The sequence below is a fragment of the Symphalangus syndactylus genome, chromosome 6, assembly GCF_028878055.3.
Source record: "Symphalangus syndactylus isolate Jambi chromosome 6, NHGRI_mSymSyn1-v2.1_pri, whole genome shotgun sequence".
Lineage (NCBI taxonomy): Eukaryota > Metazoa > Chordata > Mammalia > Primates > Hylobatidae > Symphalangus > Symphalangus syndactylus.
The window spans coordinates 97,576,520-97,591,737 of NC_072428.2; the positions used below are offsets into that span (position 1 = coordinate 97,576,520).

Below are 15,218 nucleotides of genomic sequence, written 5' to 3' on the forward strand. Positions count from 1 at the left end.
TTAAGAAGTAACCAAACAACATGCTAGATGCGCAGTACAAAGGGCTCTAAGAGCTGGGAGGGAGAAAGGTCTATATTATTTTAGTTACTAATTATTCCACAAACCTGCTTTTCAGTAAGAGACATGTAGCAACAGAGGGAACAAAACAACAAAAGAAAAACAGGAAAAAAATGTAGTAACAATCCCCAGCGTCTGCCCTTCACCACAGAAGAATAGAGGGATTATGATACTAAATTTTCCCCTCCCATTTATCTGATGCATACAATCACTATCAGTGTTACAAGTCTTTATACATCTGCTCTTTGTCAAGCACATCTAGAGACTGGAGCCAAGAACAAAATGATGATGATGATGATTCTAATAACAATGACTAACATTTTTGAAGATGTAGCATGTATAATACATTAAGCTAGACGCAAGACATATATTACTTTAATGCATCTGTTATTTGTAATTTTCTAAACAATCTTGCTAGAAATCTCATCATATCTAGATGGAGACACTAAAATCTGAAGAATCTAAGTAATTTGAACAAATTCACTTGGCTAGTAACCAGTAAAACAATTTAAATCCTGGTCTTTCTGACCACAGTCTTTTCAGTAGATAATCCCAGGCCTTGAAAGAATAGAGCTTATATTCAAAGAGATAGTATTCCTCCGATATTCTTCCAATTTGCACATTGAAAGGGTAAAGTTGTAAAAATCATAACAGACATAACTGTTCATAAAATTTGCCCAGGTTAGAACAATGAAAGTATTAAATAACTAGTGTAACTTTTAAAAATATGTAAATGTTTAAAAATATATATAATGCCAAATTCGGAAATATGGCAGCATTACTCACATCATGACAATTAAACCTTAATAAATATGGAATGCACAGCCAGAACTAACTTCCTAGCCACTTAATACAAATATCTCTTGGATCCCTTCATACACCACAACGATGTAGCAGGAAATGAAATTGATCTATTTGAATTTAATGTATTTATCATCTCCTTAGGAGAAAACTATGAGACTAGTGCTTTTAGTGGAAAAGAAATGATATTAATCATCTCTTGGTTTACTTGAGAAAAATTTAATCTACTAAATTAGATAAAAGGGAATTCAAGCACATCAGTCATTTTTACTAGGTTTTCAATATTCTAGTCAATAGTACACATGGCTACCAGAATAAACATTCTGGTTTATTCTAGTTTATTATATTTATATTATTATATTATATATATAATATATATAATGTTATTTATATTTAATATATATTAATTTATATATAATATATATTTATATTATATTATATATATTTTATATATATATTATATTATTATTGCCCTTCCATTCATGAACCTCTGGCTTCACACTGACTAACATGTTCTCCTATTTTGCAACAGAAAATGTCTTTATTGATTCCAAAATCCTCACTGTCCCTTTTTTTTTTTTTTTGAGACTCAGTCTTGCTCTGTTGCCAGGCTGGAGTACAGTGGCGCGATCTCGGCTCACTGCAACCTCCACCTGCTGGGTTCAAAGTGATTCCCCTGCCTCGGCCTCCTGGGTAGATGGGACTACAAGTGCACGTCACCACGCCTGGCTAATTTTTTATATTTTAGTAGAGACGGGGTTTCACCATTTTGGCCAGGATGGTCTTGATCTCCTAACCTTGTGATCCACCCACCTTGGCCTGCCAAAATGCTGGGATTACAGGCATGAGCCACCGCGCCCGGCCCACTGTCCCTTCTTTTACTAGCCTCCTCCTTTGTTTAAACGAAAACAAAAAGAAGTACAACTACAGTTTGCTAAAGAAATCAGCTATGCACTTAATGTTTCACAATAATGTTAGCACTAAATTATTTATTTAGAAGAAACTAGATGAATGAGGAATGCATGTATGAAACTGGATTGGTGCTGGAAGTTGAAAGGAATGTGGAGGGTAAATCTTCATGCTCCATGATGGGGAGTCAAAGAAGTTAAAAACTAAAAAGGGGAAATATAAGCAGATTATTTACAGATATGGAGGCAAATACTAAAATAATTAGCTGAAAAAGACTGAAAAGTTTGCCTCTGAGAAACAGTAAATGAGGCCAGGAAGAGGGCAGAGCATTGCCATTTTAAAAAAACAAGAGCTATTTGAGTTTATTACACATGTATAACTTCCATAATAAATAAAACTATATTCTAAAAAGTAAATAGAAGTCAAGAAAAATAATACCAAAAAATTAAAATAAGGTGGCTAGCCTTCTAGAAAAAAAATCACATCCTCTAAATCAATGATTCTGCTTCTGGGAATAAATAATAATTTTAAAAAAGAAGAAAAAGGTGAATATGTTTGAGCACGAATGCATTTATTACAGTGTTAACTGCAACAGTAACATACATACACAGGGATATATGTATGTGTGCATAAATATATATGTGTATGTGTATGTATATATATACACATATGTATATATGTGTGTATGTATATATACACGTATGTATACGTGTGTGTGTATATATATATACACACACACACATATGTATGTATGTATATATGTGTGTATATACAAATAGCAACATTGTAAGTTAGTAAAAACCAGTTTGGAAAACAATATGGGACTATCTGATAAGGTTTCATATGTGTATCCCCCATGACTAAAATATTCCATTCCTAGGCACATACTCCAGAAATGTTTTTATATATGTGTATCAGAAGAGATGTACAAGAACGTTCATAGTAGCACTGTTAAAAACAAAGCTGAAAATCCAAATAACCATCAATAAAAGAAAAAAAATTTGTAATATATTCATTCCAAGTACTACTATAGAAGAGTAAAAATAGACAAATGACAGGTATATACATATGGTATAATTATCAGTAACAATGAATCTCAATAACATAATGTTAAGGAACAAGAACACGTTTTAGAAAACACACACAGCAACAGGTAATTCATACTGAGAAATATAAGACTAAACGATGTATTATTTGGGATACACAGAAACATTAACAACATTTGGAAAAATTAGCAGAGATAGCAGATACAACCTTATTCTAATACACTAATTCTTAAATTTAGTGGGCAGTATTATAACTTACATATATTAAAAATGTGTTTTTGCATTTTTATATTTTCCCATTAAATACTACGTATGAACCAATGGCACAGAGTATAGCATTTTTAGACAAGGACTTCACAACAGTTACTATAACTGTATTTCATGTTCCCCCATCGAAAAAGACTGACCATGTCAAATAGACATGGATAATAAAGTAAGACAAATCAGTTAAAATGTATAATGTCTAGATGAGATTAACAGCAGATGGGACATTATAGGAAAAGCAGAATATATTACCTCAGGGAGAAGAGTTTAACGCAAAGATTATTAACTGGTAACTGGATAAAAGCTTTTAAGATAATACCGTATTCATTAAAGATATTTTAGAAGTCAGAGAAATATTAAAAAGAGGGGAAATTATATAACCCCATAAAACAGAGGCAACCACTGGCCAGTGGAGCATTGGAATTTGCACAGCAATATCTCAGAAATTAATGAATCTCCAAGTTCTCAAGTAACAGAAAAACAGCATATATCCTCCTCCTGGATATTTATGTGAGAAAGTGCAGAGAAAGGAAAATCTGAGGTACAGGGTCTGGGCAGCTGGCTACAGTCACCAACAAAAGTGGCTCCCTCCTACACACCAACTTTATAAAAAGCACCATACAAATCTATGTCTCAGAAGCAACCTTCAGATGTTTCTAAAATACTTAAAACCTTGATTGAGCTTAAAAGTAAATGTCTACTATATTCTTTTTAAATCTATCCTTTCAAAATTTTACCCATGATTGTTTTGCTCTTATTTGTAATTATACTTATTTACAATGTCTTCTTTATTAACTTAATGTTACATACATTTACCTACCCTAAGACAGTCCTTATAAAAATATCAATTTTTGACAGCTCCCAATATTTCATCAAATTAATGACCAAAATTTACTTAACCTTCAGTTTAAGATGGAGTATTTGTTATCATAAGTGACTACTTTAAACATCTTTATAAAGATTTTCAATATCCAGAATTATTTTCTTGGGAGAGAATCAAAGACAGAATTATTGGATCAAAGTAACACTTTAGCTTCTTGATACAAATTATCAAACTACTTTTCAAAATGGCTATACTACTTTATATGCTTTTTCCAATAATCTATGGGAGTAATTTAACCACAGATAGCACTGGATATTACCACTGTTTTTGAATATTATATATGCTTCTATAAGAAATATGTTCTTATTCACAGTCTAATCTGATTTATGAAGCTGAATACTGTTTACTAACTACATTTCCTCTTGAGAATTTCTACATAATTTTTGCTCCCTTTTTGTCTTAAATCCCTTTGTATTAATTATATAATAATATTCACTGTTTGCCTATCATATTTGCTATTTTCCCATTATTTTGTATTTTCCCAGTCTATTGATTTTTAAGTTATCTGTTTACATATTATTTCTTGAGGCCATTCTCAGAACACCATCATAAAATTATCTAAAAAGCTCCACACACTTGATTCTTCATCACATCTCTGCCCGTTTAAGAAATTCAGACTAAAGTCTGTCTTTTACAAAAGCAAATATCAAAATATAAAACTGTGGTTTATAGAGGGTTATCTAGAAGACTGATGAACAGTAATCTGCAGAGGAAAGACGCTATTTTTTGATCCATTCGACAAATTTCGTATCTTTGAAATTAAAATAAATTGTATTGCAAAGATTAAGGCTTATCACAACAACCACATTTGAACTCTTTCTGAAGCATCAATCTTCTTGGTTACAATCATATCAGATATTCTACAAAGGACACAGCTACTAGAGAATACTGAGATAAATAACAAATTTAAATTAAGACAAAACAAAACAAACAACCATTAAATAACACCTAACAACATGAATGTCGTAGGGTTATAATATTGACAGAACTAATTTATCCAATCACAAATGAGATTTGGGCTTTCCACATACTGAATAATGTTCCAGAAGTCAAAGAGAATAATGTTCCAGAAGTCACTTAAATCTAAGGTAGTCCAGTTTTTAAAAAATTGCTTTACAGATACTTCCACACACAGACACATAAACATACACAGAGTCATGGCTTTTTTTTTTCCAAGTTTCATTAAAGCAACCTTACAGAACACTGAAGTTAGAGAAAAAGTCATCCAAAACTCCAAGGACAACTACATATACATTTGATTTTCAGTTCATTATTCTAGATGCAAATAGTGTTTTATTTTTATTTATTTGTATTTTTAGTTTAGTTTTGTTTTGTCTGAAATGGAGTCTTGCTCTGTCACCCCAGGCTGGAGTACAGTGGCACAATCACAGCTCACTGCAACCTCTGCCTCTGGGGTTCAAGCGATTCTGCTGCCTCAGCCTCCCAAGTAGCTGGGATTACAGGGGCATGCCACCATGTCCGGCTAATTTTTGTATTTTTAGTAGTAGAGGCAGGGTTTCACAATGTTGGCCTCAAGAAATAATATGTAAACAAAAACTTAAAAATCAACAGACTGGGAAAATACTCATAGCAAATATGATAGGCAAACAGTGAATATTATTATATAATTAGTAATTTGTTTTCCTACTTTTCCTCTTCGTTGGTATTACTAAGAGATTACAAATTTTATTGATGTTTTCAAAGAGTCAACTTTTGGTTTGACTGATTTTTCCCTATTTTCCTGTTTTCAATTTCATGGATTTCATCTTCTTTATTAGTTCTGTTCTAATTTTGGATTTATTTTACCTTTTTTCTAGCTTCTTGAGGCAGGAGTTTGTATTATTGATTTGAGACCTTTTTCTAATAACAAAGTTTTTCTTCTAAAAACACACTTAATGTTATTAAATTCCTTCTTAACTGCTGTGTTGGTTGCATCTCATAGATTTTGATTTTGTATTTTCATTTTCACTCAATTCAAAATCAAAGAGAATTTTCTCAGAGATCCTTTGTGACCCCTTGATTATTTAAAAATGTAGTAATTTTCAAAGGTTTAGAAAATTCCCTAATTTGATTCCATTATGATCAAAGAACAATTTTTTTTTTCTTTTGAGACAGAGTCTCCTTCTGTCTCCCAGGCTGGAGTGCAGTGGCGCAATCTCAGCTCACTGCAACCTCCCCATTCCCCACCCCCAGGTTCAAGCTTCCTGCTTCACCCGCCACCACGTGAGGCTAATTCTTGTATTTTGGTAGAGACGGGGTTTCACCATGTTGGCCAGTCTGGTCTTGAACTCCTGACCTCAAGTGATCGGCCTGCCTCAGCCTCCCAAAGTACTGGGATTACAGGCATGAGCCACTGCGCCCGGCCAAAGAACACACTTTGTATTATTTCAATTCTTTTACATTTATAAGGTTTGTTTTGTGACCCAGAACATGGTCTATATTGGATAATGTTCCATGTGTAGTTGAACAGAATTTGTATTGTTTTTGCTTGGTGGAGTGCTCTGTAGATGTCAATTAGATCCTTAGTTTATGGTAGTGGTCATTGTTTATATATTCCTGCTGATTTTACCAAGGGCATCTAAGGAGAGATATTGACAGTTATTTCTAGCTAGGTACCGATTGGAAGGTAGGCATTAAATTAAGGACCTGAAATATCTTTCTGCTGATGATGGAGGGACGAGGTTTTGTTTAAATTCATGTTTTTAAAGTATAATGTCATATCAATAGTATCACAGTTAAAAAGTCAGGAAAAAAGGAAAGATGGTGCCCAGAGGAACAGATAGACAATGTATTTTCTTTCCATTGGCTCTGAGCAATTTTTTTGTGGTAGCCAAGGCAGACACAGAGTGAGACTTAGGAAAGGAAAACTAATTGTCATTTTTAATAGTCAGGTATTTTCCTTCCCCCTTTAGTGAGAGACACAAAAAAGAAGTAAGACTTTTGATTCTAAATTTCCATGAAGCTTTGAAGAACAAGAAAGATGAACATGTCCTGAGAAGTGCTTTAGACTTGACATATAAAGATTCAGCTAAAGTTTACTTAAGCCTGAGGCTATTCTATGCATAGTTTATGTGATGGTATCAATTAAGAACGAGTTAGAAAAATACAAATTTTAGGCTGGGCGCGGTGGCTCACGCCTGTAATCCCAGCACTTTGGGATGCCGAGGCGGGTGGATCACACGTCAGGAGATTGAGACCATCCTGGTTAACATGGCGAAACCCCATCTCTACTAAAAATACAGAAAAATTAGCCAGGCGTGGTTGCACATGCCTGTAGTCCCAGCTACTCAGGAGGCTGAGGCAGGAGAATCACTTGAACCTGGAAGGCAGAGGTTGCAGTGAGCCGAGATCGCACCACTGCACTCCAGCCTGAGCGACAGAGCAAGACTCCGTCTCAAAACAAATTTTAACCTGTGTTTGTTGTCTGTAATACCTGAACTCCTTAAGATTATCTCTACATGTTCTTCCGGGTCCTTCTTCTCCCCATCTCGATCAAAATAATACTACTCTATTATGAAAATAATAACTAATAACTTACATGTAGTTGTTTATGGTCTACAAAACGTACTTCATGCATATTGTCTTACTTGCTCCATACAACCCTACTTGGTTAGCAACATAGGTTTTTTAATCTTCACTGTTGGAGTCTCAGAAAAGTATACTGATTTTTCTCAGGTCATAGAATTGAGCATAATTAAAGCACAGGTGTTCTCATTTCTAGTTCTGTATTCTTTCCATCATATAATATTCGGCCTCTGAAAAGATGTACCTGTTTTCTCTAAAATTTTTGTAAGAAATAACTTTTAATTAAAATATATTTTTACATATTTTAAAGATGTTTCAGTGAATATTTACCATTTCATTTTACGTAAAGATTAATTTCAAAGATTATTAAAAAGGTTTAATAGGTTTTCAAATAAAGACTTAAGGTTATTCGGTTATATGAACGTGTTATTTAATAGTCTTTGATTATCTTCCCATTTAAAACTATAAACTCTTGGCCAGGCAAAGTGGCTCACGCCTGTAATCCCAGCACTTTGGGGGGCTGAGGCGGGCAGATCACCTGAGGTCAGGAGTTCGAGACTAGTCTGGCCAAAATGGTGAAACCCCGTCTCTACAAAAAATACAAAAATTAGCTGGGCATGGTGGTAGATGCCTGTAATCCCAGCTACTCAGGAGGCTGAGACAGGAGAATCGCTTGAACCCGGGAGGCAGAGGTTGCAGTGAGCCATGATTGTGCCATTGCACTCCAGCCTGGGCGACAAGAGTGAAACTCCGTCTCAAAAAAAAAAAAAAAAAAAAATCTATAAATTCTTCATGTGTTTTGATGATAATGCTTTTCTCTATTTCATTTGATAAACATACTTCCTCCATTCTCTTTTTCTTTTTATTTTTTTACTATTAGAAAAAAACAGATAATTAGTGGTAAAATATTTTTTGTAATTCATTCATTCTTTAAAGGTTAAGAAATTATTTTTAGTTGGAATAAGCATTGTATTCATTAAATTTTTTTCAATTATTGGTTTTATATATTGTGAGAAGCTTTATTTATAATTTTTCTATTTGTCTAATTATATTTAGGCTATCATATATTAAAATCTTAAAATCTTAAGCCCACATTACTATGCTGTCTGTTCTCTATAAGCCATTTGTGTTTCTGTGCAAATACCACGACTTTAAAATTTTTGCCTTATAATTTTATTTTACTGTTCTCAATTATATTACACCTTATTAGCAATACTCTGCAACTGTATGTGAAAAACTGTCTTTAAAATATTTTTCTTCAAAGACATGTTTCATCATCAGATTTAAGATCTCTACTTAAATATGATTAAAGTATTCCAAACATAGGCAGGCAGATCACCTGAGTTCAGGAGTTCAAGACCAACCTGGCCAACATGGTGAAACCCGGTCTCTACTAAAAATAAAAAAATGAGCTGGACATGATGGCATGTCCCTGTAATCCCAGCTACTTGGGAGGCTGAGGCAGCAGAATCGCTTGAACCCCGGAGGCAGAGGTTGCAGTGAGCTGTGATTGTGCCACTGTACTCCAGCCTGGGGTGACAGAGCAAGACTCCATTTCAGACAAAACAAAACTAAACTAAAAATACAAATAAATAAAAATAAAACACTATTTGCATCTAGAATAATGAACTGAAAATCAAATGTATATGTAGTTGTCCTTGGAGTTTTGGATGACTTTTTCTCTAACTTCAGTGTTCTGTAAGGTTGCTTTAATGAAACTTGAAAAAAAAAAAAAAAGCCATGACTCTGTGTATGTTTATGTGTCTGTGTGTGGATGTATCTTTAAAGCAATTTTTAAAAAACTGGACTACCTTAGATTTAAGTGACTTCTGGAACATTATTCTCTTTGACTTCTGGAACATTATTCAGTATGTGGAAAGCCCAAATCTCATTTGTGATTGGATAAATTAGTTCTGTCAATATTATAACCCTACAACATTCATGTTGTTAGGTGTTATTTAATGGTTGTTTGTTTTGTTTTGTCTTAATTTAAATTTGTTATTTATCTCAGTATTCTCTAGTAGCTGTGTTCTTTGTAGAATATCTGATATGATTGTAACCAAGAAGATTGATGCTTCAGAAAGAGTTCAAATGTGGTTGTTGTGATAAGCCTTAATCTTTGCAATACAATTTATTTTAATTTCAAAGATACGAAATTTGTTGAACGGATCAAAAAAGGCATCTTTCCTCTCCAGATTACTGTTCATCAGTCTTCTAGATAACCCTCTATAAACCACAGTTTTATATTTTGATATTTGCTTTTGTAAAAGACAGACTTTAGTCTGAATTTCTTAAACAGGCAGGGATGTGATGAAGAATTAAGTGTATCAGTAACAGGAATTAAAAAGAGGATATAACTATAGACCTCACAGGCATATCATAGTGGAAAACTATGAATAACTAAACAACTTAGCAAAATGACCAGAGCTCATACAAGATTATCTGAGTCGATCTAGAACATTAAGGGAACTGAATTTGTAGTTTAAAACATTCTGAATAAGAAATCAACAGGCCCAGATATTTTCATTATCACTGAAAAAAGAAATCAATTCTATACAATGAGAGAGGGAACACTTCCCAAAACTAGGGAAAAAAAGAATGCTACAGAACATTATCCCTCAAGAGATATACACAAAAATCTTCAAAACACTAGCAAATGTGATTACTTTAATACAAAAAACCAAAGACATTACAAAAAAAAAAAAACCTACAAAATAATCTCCCTCAAGAGCAGAGATGCAAAAATATCAAGAAAATATTAGCAAATAGAATCTTGCAACATATGAAAAGAATAATATGCCATGACCATGAGGAATTTCTTCTGGGAATGCAAGGAAGATACACACTGATAATTTAGAGATGTTTACTATGAACCCTATAACAACAAACTAAGAGTTTATAGCTAATAAGTCAACAAATGAAGTAAAATTTAAAAATAATGAAAAGAATGCAGAAAAACAATGAAGAGATGACACAGATTGCAAAGTATTTCTAGAAAACGCAAGGTAGAATGTAGGTTAGTGAGACTGAGCACCGTGGCTCACGCCCATAATCCTGACACTTTTGGAGGCTGAGGCTGGTGGACTGCCTAAGCTCACGAGTTTGAGACCGGCATGGGCAACATCATGAAACCCCGTCTCTATTTAAATACAAAAAATTAGCCGGGCATGGTGGTGCGTGCCTGTAGTACCAGCTACTCGGGAGGATGAGGCGCAAGAATCACTTGAACCCAGGAGACAGAGGTTGCAGTGAGTTGCAATCGTGCCACTGTACTCCAGCCTGGGCAACAGAGCGAGAGTCTGTCTCCAAATAAAAAATAAATAAACAAAAAATGTAGGTTAGTGGTTCCCTGGGGCCTGGAGGGGTTTTCAGAGAGGGGTGGAAGGGAGGTTTCACATGGAGACTGTTGGGAGTGATAAATATGTTTATTATCTTGATTATGTTTATGCTTTCTCAGGCCTATAAATATATAAAAATGTATAAAGTTATATACTTTAAACAAGTGCAGGTTATTGATACCAATTATACCTCAACAAAACTTTTTTTTTTTTTTTTTTGAAAAAAAGAAAAACTGCAAAAGAAATATATCAAACAGAGCTATGGGGTTTATTCAACCCCTGAAAATAGCATTTTCCCTCTTCACTATTCTTATGAAAGACATCAAGAAGGATTTTCTATTTCAAACAGCCATTAAATGCCTATATGCTTAGCACTGTATAAAGATGGAAACAGATATCAATTCTACATTTACATTATACCTTTTTTTTTGACAGACTAGAAAACAGAATTATAAATCAGGCTGTCCCCTATCCAAAATCCTGAATGATACTCTTATATAAAGTGTTTTGTTCCCAAAGAGCTAAAAATGATCACATAATTCTTAATTATGGATACCAGTGGGACTGCTTCACTCAGGTCCAAGCACTCCAGAAAGTTAAAAGCTTAGTGGACACTGACTTTGCAATGTATTAATAAGTGTTATAACTTAAAGGAATCCTAGGGTAAACACAAAATTAAGTAGGTACTTTACCACAATACTCCTCAAAACCATTACTGTGCACAATGAACATCCAAAAGAAGAATATAATATATAACATTTCCCACATCTATTTATCCACAGGATACCATCCATCACCCACTTTTTTCCCTTCAGATTTTTCAAAAGATCCAGTAAGACTAAAACCCATGGAACACACTTAGAAAAACACAGTGACTACTTCATACTGGTTTAGATGCAATACTAAACGAAACAAAATCCATATAAATCCACGATAGAAGCCCTTTGTTTACTCCTTTAAAAATCAGGTCAATAAAGGGTCTTATTAATATAGTATAAAGCACTTACAAGCAATACTACAGGGGTGAGACTCCATCTCCAAAAAAAAAAAAAAAAAAAGATGAGGAAGATACACATCTATTTATATGCTACTCTCCTATGAAGAGTCTCCACCATATAAACATTAATGACCACAGTATCTTCATATACATGATACCATAACAACTTCTAGTCACATTAATTTTTATTCTGTATCTGAATTTTACTAAAAAAAAAACACAAGAAATATTATACAGGTATTATGAGAGTCACATATCCACAGTCAGAAGAGTCCTTACTATGAAGAAATAACATGAAGATTATTGATGGTAATTACTAAGGTTTGTAAATTTTAAGGGCTTAAAGTTAACTCAGAGTATCTACTCTCTAATCTACACATTACGGATGCAATACACTGATGTAAAAGGTTAGAAGAACTACCTGGGGTGATAATACAGTAAGTCATCAGAAATAACAATAATAATGAACATTCATATAATGCTTACTATGTGCTATGAGTTGAATTGTGTCTCCCTAAAATTCATGTTGAAGTCCTAATTCCCAGTACCTCAAAATGTGACCTTATTTAAACATACGGTTGTTGCCCCTAATTCAATATGACTAGTGTCCTTATATTATAAAAAGAAGAAACTTGGACAACAATACCCACACATGGAGAATGCTATGTGAAGACAAGGACAGAGACGGGGGTAAAGTTTCCACGAGCCAAAGAACTCCCAAGACTGCCAGCAAACCAGAAGCTAGGGAAAAGGCATGGAACAGCTTCTCCCTTATGGACCACACAAGGAAGCAAACTTACTGACATCTTGATTTTGGACTTCTAGCCTCCAGAATTGTAAGACAACACATTTCTGTTATTTAAGCCACCCAGTTTGTGGTACTTTGTTATAGCAGCTCGAGCACTACAGACCCTGTGTCTCCAGACACTGTTATAAGAACCTGTACATTACTCATTTAATACAACAACTCATTTAATACATTTATCTGCTCCACTTTACAGATGATCAAACTGAGGCACACAGCAGTTAATTAACTTGCCCAAGTTCATAACTACTAAGGCAGCATTTGGAAAGTGACGCAAATGGTGTTTGTCTTAGTTCAGACTGCTATAACAAGGTACCATAAACTGGGTGGCTTATAAACAACTGAAACTTACTTCTTACAATTCTGGAAGCTGGAAGTTCAAGATCAGGGTGCCAACGTGGTCAGCTTCTGGTAAGGGCTCACTTCTGGGCTGTAGGCTTGTATCCTCATATGACAGAAGAGGGCAAGAGGGCTCTCTGGGATCCCTTTTTCAAAGGATAGCATGCATAAGGACTCCATCATGATGACCTAATAACTTCTCAAAAGCTCTTCCCCCTAATATCATCACATTAGAAGGTTAGAATTTCAACATATGAATTTGGGGGAGACATAAACATTCTGTCCATTGCATTGTTGTTGCTAGAATGGCCCCATAGTGTAGCTGTGTGTTTCAACTGTCTGGGGCATTCAGATCAAAGTTTGATTCCCTGGACCTGTAAAACTTTGTTCTCTTTATACATTCTAAAAACTTATAATAAATCCTTTCTACTTAAATTAGGTATAGTAGATTCAGTTGATCTCAACTAGGAACCCTAACTTCAGTAAGGAACTGGAGTTCTAGAGAAAGATGAAGTACTTAAACTGACAGTGGTTGCAGCCCCAGAAAAATATCCTAGTAATCTGTGACTACTATTCGATGTATGGGTTTCAAGGTTTGCACGACAGCAGTGAAGGGCCAATCTGACAAACCTGGCCACAAAAATCAATTCCTCTGGTCTTGTTCATCTATCCGATCATAAACACTTTACTGACCTCGCTCCAAAAGTAAGGCTATATAAATAGACCACACTGGAGTCCAGTTGAAGAGTGGAGGTCATGAGGTAAGGAAAATAATGGAGGGTTCCAAACTACCACAGACTTCAAGAGAGGTGACCAGAGATCAGCAACTGAGATTTGGCTTTTCCTATACATCAAAATTTACATGGCCCAAACTTGATAATTTCTTCTCTTATTCACTGTTCTTCACTAAACTCCCTTCATGTTAACTCGCTGTGAAAACACTGCACACACAAATTATTTCACAACTTGAGAATTAAATACATTTTAGGACAAAAATATATACTCTTCTGTTATGGATTGAATTGTATTATGCAAAAAAAAGACGTACTGAAGTCTTAACCCTCAGTGCCTGTAAATGTGACTTTACTTGGAAGCAGGGTTTTCCCAGGTGTAATACAGTTGACACTGGATTTTTCTCGGTGACTTTTGCCAGCTGGACCACCTCCAGCTGGTGACGCCTCCACTGAAGCCTCGCTTGGCCCCAGGCCTGCCACAGGAGACACCCTGCCCACTCGGCCCACTGGGCTGTGCCTTGCTTGTGCACCAGCTCAGCCTGTGGCTGGGCTGGGATTGCCCCAGCCCACCCATGTTACAGCTCATACCCACGTTCAGCAGTTCCCAAGTTCTTGTCCTGCATCCAAGAAAAATGAGATTACACTGACCATCAAGGGTTGAGACAGGCAGAGAAGAGTGTTATTAAGCAACAGGACAGCTCTCAGCACAGAGGGGATGTGAGGGTGGTCCCCCACTCAAAGTCAGGTGTCTCTCCTTCAGTGTGGCTGGGTCTGAAGCTTTTATGGGCTCAGAATGGGAAGTGCATGCTGACTGGTTTGTGAGTATGCAAAAAAGACTACAACAAAGGCACCACTCAAAGGTGGGCTCGACAGTATAAAAAACCAATTAGGAAAGGGTAGGTATATGTAAAACAGGTGAAAGGTGAGGATCAATCAGAGGAAAGTGTGCCAAACAGGAAGAGAGGTTCTCAATCCAGTATGTGGATTTATCCAAGACTTGTAGCTTGGCCTTCACACTTTAAATTGTCTTTGATTTGAAGGTGGGGTTTCACTAGGGACCTGCCCCGTCTGCTTAGGATTTGTATGCCTCCTGCTACTATCCTAGTTAAAATAAAGTTAAACTGGATTAGGGTGGCCCCTAATCCAATGACTGGTACCTGTGTAAGACACCTTTTAAGGAACATTTGGACCCAGCTACAGAGAGGAGAATGCCACGTAAAGACACAAAGACTTAGGAGAAAGCCATGTGAAGATAGAGGCAGAGACTGGAATGACACATTTATAAGTCAAGCAACAACAAGAATGGCCACAATCACCAAAAGCTACAGGAGGCAAAGAAGGATTCCTCCCCTAGAGCCTTCAGAGAGAGTATGGCTCTGTTAACTCCTTTACTTCAAACTTCTAGCCTCTAGAACTGTGTAAGAATAATTCTGTTGTTTTAAGGCACTTAGTTTGTAGTAATGTGCTGCAGTAGCCCGAGGAAACTAAAACATCTTCTCTCTGTTATATTCATTTTTTTC

At 35.3% G+C, this 15,218-nt stretch overlaps 1 protein-coding gene across 8 annotated transcripts in view; it reads right to left on the minus strand.

Annotated features, from left to right (window-relative positions):
- Positions 1–15,218, minus strand: part of COG5 (component of oligomeric golgi complex 5) — a 373,684-nt gene that overhangs the window by 228,699 nt on the left and 129,767 nt on the right. The gene's annotated exons all lie outside the window — the stretch shown is intronic.